Here is a 5953-nt window from a genome sequence, read left to right on the forward strand (position 1 = left end):
GAAAGTAATTACATGATTAAAGCATTAGGCTTCAAATAGACATATTTCTTGGCATTGCCCTGACTTGTTTGCAGAGGATCCTGCAGACTGGTTAGGCTCTTTTGTCGTATGTGCCTGCAGCAAAGAGGAGTTCCTTCTGCATTTTGAGAAAACAGAAAAAGAGAAAAAGAAAAAAGGGGAAATTAAGAGGAAAAAAAAAAAGTAACAGGGTCTGAGCAGTGAAGAGCTACTGTTACGGGAGCCTGGAGGCTAGAGCAAGAACTTGGACCCAAAAACAGATGCAAGCACGGGAGCAAGCGGTAAGGTTTCAATGAGTTTATTTTACAGGAACATTGGGAAAAAGTGGCAACACGAAGGAGGACTTCTTTGCTAACAGGTCTAAATATGGGCAGAGCATGATTAGAAGGGATTGCAGAGGAAACGAGACTGAAGATGTGAAGCGTAAACAGCACTGGGAAGGTGGAAGGTCAGGTGAGCTCCTCAGTGGAGAGTGAGAGAAATTATTCCAACCTTGTTTCCCAGTGATCCACAAAAGATGGCAGGAAGGAAGGCAGGTGGAGATAGCGAATGATGCAATGATACGGCAACAAAGTGGAGAACTGTCCAGAAAATCCTGAGCAGTAGTTGAGTGACGGAGAAAACGTGGCAACTAGAAGCAAAGAAAAGATCAGGTGAGTACGAGTCATTCACAAAGACCATGAACCGCATCGGCCTGTTACCAACATGAGGTTAGTCGACGATCTTGCAAAAGAGAGATGAGGATGCTGATCTTAAATACCGGGAAAGCGCTTTGGGTGCCTTAAAAAGCGCTATATAAATCCAGTCCATTATTATTGTTATTTATATAGCACTATTCAGCGCTAATAGGAAAAGGGAAATAAAAACAGGGGAACTGCAAAGAAACTCGACAAGCAGGGAGATGCAGTCAGAGAAGTGACATTAGGACACTAAGCAAGAGAAATGATCACATAAGAAGAACTGAAACTAATTCAAACAAAACAACAAATAAATGCATGAAATGCAAAGATGCAGAGCAACACAAATAACCCAGGCAAGATTATGCTTGGATTATAAAATTGGGATCCCCTTATTTTATTTATTTTTTAAGGGACTTAATTTTATTCATTCATTTTCTTTCATTGGCTAAAATAGCTGTATTCACTCTTGTTTTCTCCAATTTGACTCATTTAACATATTCTGTTAAATATCCTATTGTTATTATTTTCCTGGGTCCCTTTATACACACACACACACACACACACACACACACACACACACACACACACACAAATTCAAAAGTTTCATATCTAAAATATTTCCTCTAACCTGCAAAGGATGTGCAAAATTAAGCTTTTTTGATTTATCAAGCATGTTAGTCCCCACATAAAAACTAGGCGATGAGGGTGGGGGGCAGTGACAGTTGGATCCGGGTGAAATGAAAAGAACACCAGGCAGAGGTATTTAGCACAAAATAAAGCTTTATTATAGTCAAATACCTCAATGATCATATAAATAGTAACAACAAAAGAGACAGCACCGCTGCCTTAATGATAAATCAGACAGGTCAACCCAAAGAGGTAGTGAAAGAAAACAACTATAAGGCTTCAACAGAAAAAGACCGCAACGCTGCTAGTAACAATACCCAGGCAGGCCAAACAAACTCATGGAGGCTGCCGTCACTTAAGGGAAAACACCGCTCAGTTAAGAACTACTCACAAAGAGCCACGCACGATGGGGCTGGTCACACACAGCAGGCCGTTTCCATACCTAAACCAGTATCACACACTGCCCCCCCCACAGAGGAAACCTCTCCCCCACCTCCACACTGCGCTTCTCCAGCTTACATCACCTCTGAGGGTAATTGGTGGTAACGAGGGCAGATGAGCAGCAGGTGTGTCCGAAAGGAGAAGACAGGGGCGGAGAGAGACAAGGGGAGGGGCAAGAAAGAAGGAGGAGGAGAGGGAGAAGACAAAACCACGCCCACACACTCCCACAGCCTCACAGGATGTAACAAAGCGTATAACAAAGACTTAGGTTGACGTGATGAATATTTATCTTTTAAAACTGCAGTGAAGTACAGGTTATAAATAACCAATTAGACTCCTGGCTCATAGGTTGCCATGTATCTAGAGACACCAAGTGCTTTAAAACAGCGGTCCCCAACCCCCGGGCCTCGGACCGGTACGGGTCCGTGAGTCGTTTGGTGGAGAGTTGAGGCTCAGGTGTGAAATGTATGGTTTTCAGGGGTTTTTATCGGTTTTCAGCGTTATTTTGTTATCGCTTTTATCGTTTACTCGGTTTTCCTTGGTCTTTTCATGTGTGTTATGAATAAATTTTCGTTTTTCCGGTACCGGTACTAGTTTTATTTTGTTGTATTTATCTGCGACACCTTAAAGGCCGGTCCATGAAAATATTGTCGGGCATAAACCGGTGCGTGGCGCAAAAAAGGTTGGAGACCGCTGCTTTAAAAGACTCAGTAAAACTGTATTTTTTGCATTACGCTCTATTAAAACATGGTTTCATCATCTAGACTTTATCATCCCTCATCCAAGTTGGGTCAGATATGCCAGCAGGGGTGCATATGAGCAGATATCAATGTTAATGTATTGCATATTGGAAAAGGCTTCACTGGCTTCACTTTAGCATTTGCAGAGAGATTGTTTTTGTCTTTGTTTTTATCTTCGTGGCTGAGAGTCTGCTCTGATCTTCTTAAATCTTTCCCATTGCAACCACGATTATAATAAAGACAACTAAACCTGACACTAACACAAGCGGACCGTGTAAGTTTCAGTAAATCGAAACTAAACTGATGTGAAAACGATAAAACTCGAACCTGCTCTGCGCGCATCTGTGTGTGTTTGTCGCCATCTAGTGGTTGAATTTACCACCAACAATTTCACTCTTACGTCGCCTAGAAAACTATTCTGGACAGGAAACAAATGACGGGTTTTATTTAGCTAGATTTTAATCAGCACCCAAACTGGATGGATAATTTAGAGTTTCTGAGTGGTGCATGCTTCAGGAAAGAAGCTGCTCTGCTCCTCAACTCTGGAATTCCCTGCGCCCTGATTTAAGAAATATCACTTCCTTCTCCCTCTTTAAGTCCCAGCTCAAAACTCACTTGTTCAAAATAGCTTATTATTATTATTATTAGTAGTAGTAGTATTAAGACCTGGAGAGAAACCCAGGAACATGGGACATGCAAACGTCCTCCTGTGAAGTCCGATCCACTGCTCTGCTTATTTTACAACCCTGCTGCTGAAAAGCTGGAAAGCCTGCTCAAAACACTTCACATAGAGTCCTGAAGATGCGGGATTTAAAGAGCTGCTGCACTCGATGAGCAGCTTTGATTACGTCTTTGAGATTAAGCTGAAGCTCAGCTCTAGTTTATCAAACAGACAGTCCAGCGGTGGCGACTAATCATCACCAGCTCCCTCAAGTTATCCAGAGATGAAAGATTTCTTAAACATGTAAAACTGTTAAATAGGTATAATATAGTCAAGCTGACATACATTTCTATTGTTTTGACCTTGTGTGAATGGGTCATTCTTAATGGAAGTTGTTTATAAATGTGTGTCTGTAGTTTATGCTCCTGCTCCAGAGCTCCTTAGTCGACCTTCATGGCAGGTGGTTCAACTTTTGACCCGCCGAGTTTCATTTCTTCAAAATGAAGGAAAATTCACTTTTATCTTTGCCAAAAACAGCTTTAATGTTTGGTTTTACATATTTCATTTTAAGCGACAATGTGCAGATAAATTTGCTTCCTCTGAAGCTCGACAGTTGTGTCCTTAAAGGTCTGGATAAAAAGTGACTTCTGTCTGATTTCTGTGTGCAGTTAGAGGTCCTGAGGTTTGAGATCCACGGCCTCACAGCCGTGCACCAGTAACAGTCTCATCGGTCACGGCGCTCCACATATGAATAAAAACAGACCAGGTCAGCACTTTTCTGCCTCTGCAGGCCAGATTTAGATCAAACAGCACAAGCTTTGTCAAAATTTTCAGTCTACATGATCTCATACCCAACCACTGCTAAAAACTGTCACATGTATATTTTTTAAGTGTGCAGTTTGTACCCCTGCTGAATGTGCATTTGATTAGATTATATGCATGCTAATGAACACTGAGTGTGGGAATGTATGCATCTACATTGACACAACTAGACTCAGTGCATCCCTAGTGTGTCCCGGACAGTTTGTTACAGAGTTGATTTGTTTGTTTGTTTGTTTATCTGTAAGTTTTTCACTTTAAAATATAGCTTAGAAAAGCAACAGTTCCGACAACAGGGATTAAATACTTTTATTTAATCGTGAGCATCCCTGCAGGCCCAACAGAAACCAGCACTTCTCGTAATCTCGTAGATCCACCTTTTCTGACTTTATCAGTTGCTCGCATCGTTGGAGGGTTCATGACGGACTCCTCTTTACAAAGTTGCCTCAGTACGTTGACAGTTTATTATTTTATTTTTCATTCTATTGTAGATTTATTACGGTGCTTGGGATCATTGTCCTGTTGCACGACCCAGGTGTCGTGCTGATGGCCTCTCATGTGAGTCTAGAATACAACCCCGGTTTGTGTCTGCAAAACAAGCTCAAATCATCACCTCTCCACCACTGTGCTTAACAACCAGTCATGAAGTGTTTGTGCTGATATGATGTGTTTTGTACATTATGGTCAAACATCTCCTCTTTGGACCGATAAAGGGAATTGTTCCAGAGGCCCGTGGTTTGTTCAGCAATCCTGGCAGCTCATTTCAGCATGTTCAGTATTATGACACAAATGTTGCGGATGCATTTGATGCATTTGAGCATCAGGACCTAACTGCTATTTATGCTTCTACTGTGTTTGAAACACGGAAGGCTGTACTTTGTTCTTCAAAAAGCTGCTTTCTAATCATTTTAAATGCATAAAAAACCTGGGCTTTAACACTAAAGGAAAACAATGACTTGATGACTTAAATAACTTAAGAAAAAAAAGTTTTTTTAAGGAACATTTGGGATCTTTTCATCTTTCATCACTACCTCAGCTTAATAGCGGCATGCATTCAGACAATAACTTCTCTCTATCTTTCTCGAGTCGCTCATTTTACATGATGAACATCAATCAGATATTACAGGGAAGAAAGTCTACTTATGATGTAAATCCAAACAAAAACATGCAGTCACAGCAAACTGCGTCTAAAGAACAGGGTGGATCATCTATAACACGCCCATAAACACTGATCTGATCTCTGATAAACCTGCAGCATAACAACGTAATTGCACCAGCCCTGCATATTTTATTATTTAGTGGAGAATCTGCACGTAGTAAAAGTCAGTTTACTGGGAAGGACTTTTGATTCTTTTCAAGCCCTAACCTAATCAACACTGATCTCACACTCAGTCATTTCCACTTGAAAACATTAAATTCAAGATATTCTCGTGCGATAACGGCTATCACTCCATGATAATTCCAGATTATGACAGTCTACGAGAGCAAATTATCCGATGTTTGGCCACAGTTTAACGAGCTCCTCCTTTGTTTTGGATAAATTCTGACGTGCAGTTTTCATTTGTATTGTCACAGCAATCAGAAACACTCGATTTGTTTAAGCACTCACGCCAAACAATTCGGTTTCTTTTACAAAGCTATAAAATAGTTTTATATAATTCAAACATGAAAAACAACAGTTTAAAGTGTCCACAGATTTCAAGTACTTTGTCACCCGCCATAAAGTTCACACTCTGAACCTTCACGCTGACAAGGAGGAACGTGGAGAGTCACACTCACAGTCATTCACTTTTTAAAGAGTTATTTTTCTCCAGAGGCCAGAGAAATTATGTTAAATGTTACAGACACAGCTTATTAAGAAATCATCTATTCATTTGTATTCATTTCTTTCACGCAGATTTTACACTATTATTTTTTATTGTTAGTTTTTTGGTTGTGGCCCCAATCCATGGGCGTAACTTTGTGCT

General features: G+C 40.6%; 1 protein-coding gene across 2 annotated transcripts in view; it reads left to right on the top strand.

The window, feature by feature from the left end:
• Positions 1-207: 207 nt before the first annotated feature.
• The window catches only part of unc93a (unc-93 homolog A), a 15140-nt gene continuing 9394 nt past the window's right edge, over positions 208-5953 (top strand). For both annotated transcript variants that reach the window (XM_005751833.1, XM_005751834.1), the window contains exon 1: positions 208-299. The gene's annotated coding sequence lies outside the window, so the exon portion shown is untranslated. The remainder of the gene's footprint in view (positions 300-5953) is intronic.

The sequence above is a fragment of the Pundamilia nyererei genome, unplaced genomic scaffold (assembly GCF_000239375.1).
Source record: "Pundamilia nyererei isolate P.nyererei 1_Seehausen unplaced genomic scaffold, PunNye1.0 scaffold00329, whole genome shotgun sequence".
NCBI lineage: Eukaryota > Metazoa > Chordata > Actinopteri > Cichliformes > Cichlidae > Pundamilia > Pundamilia nyererei.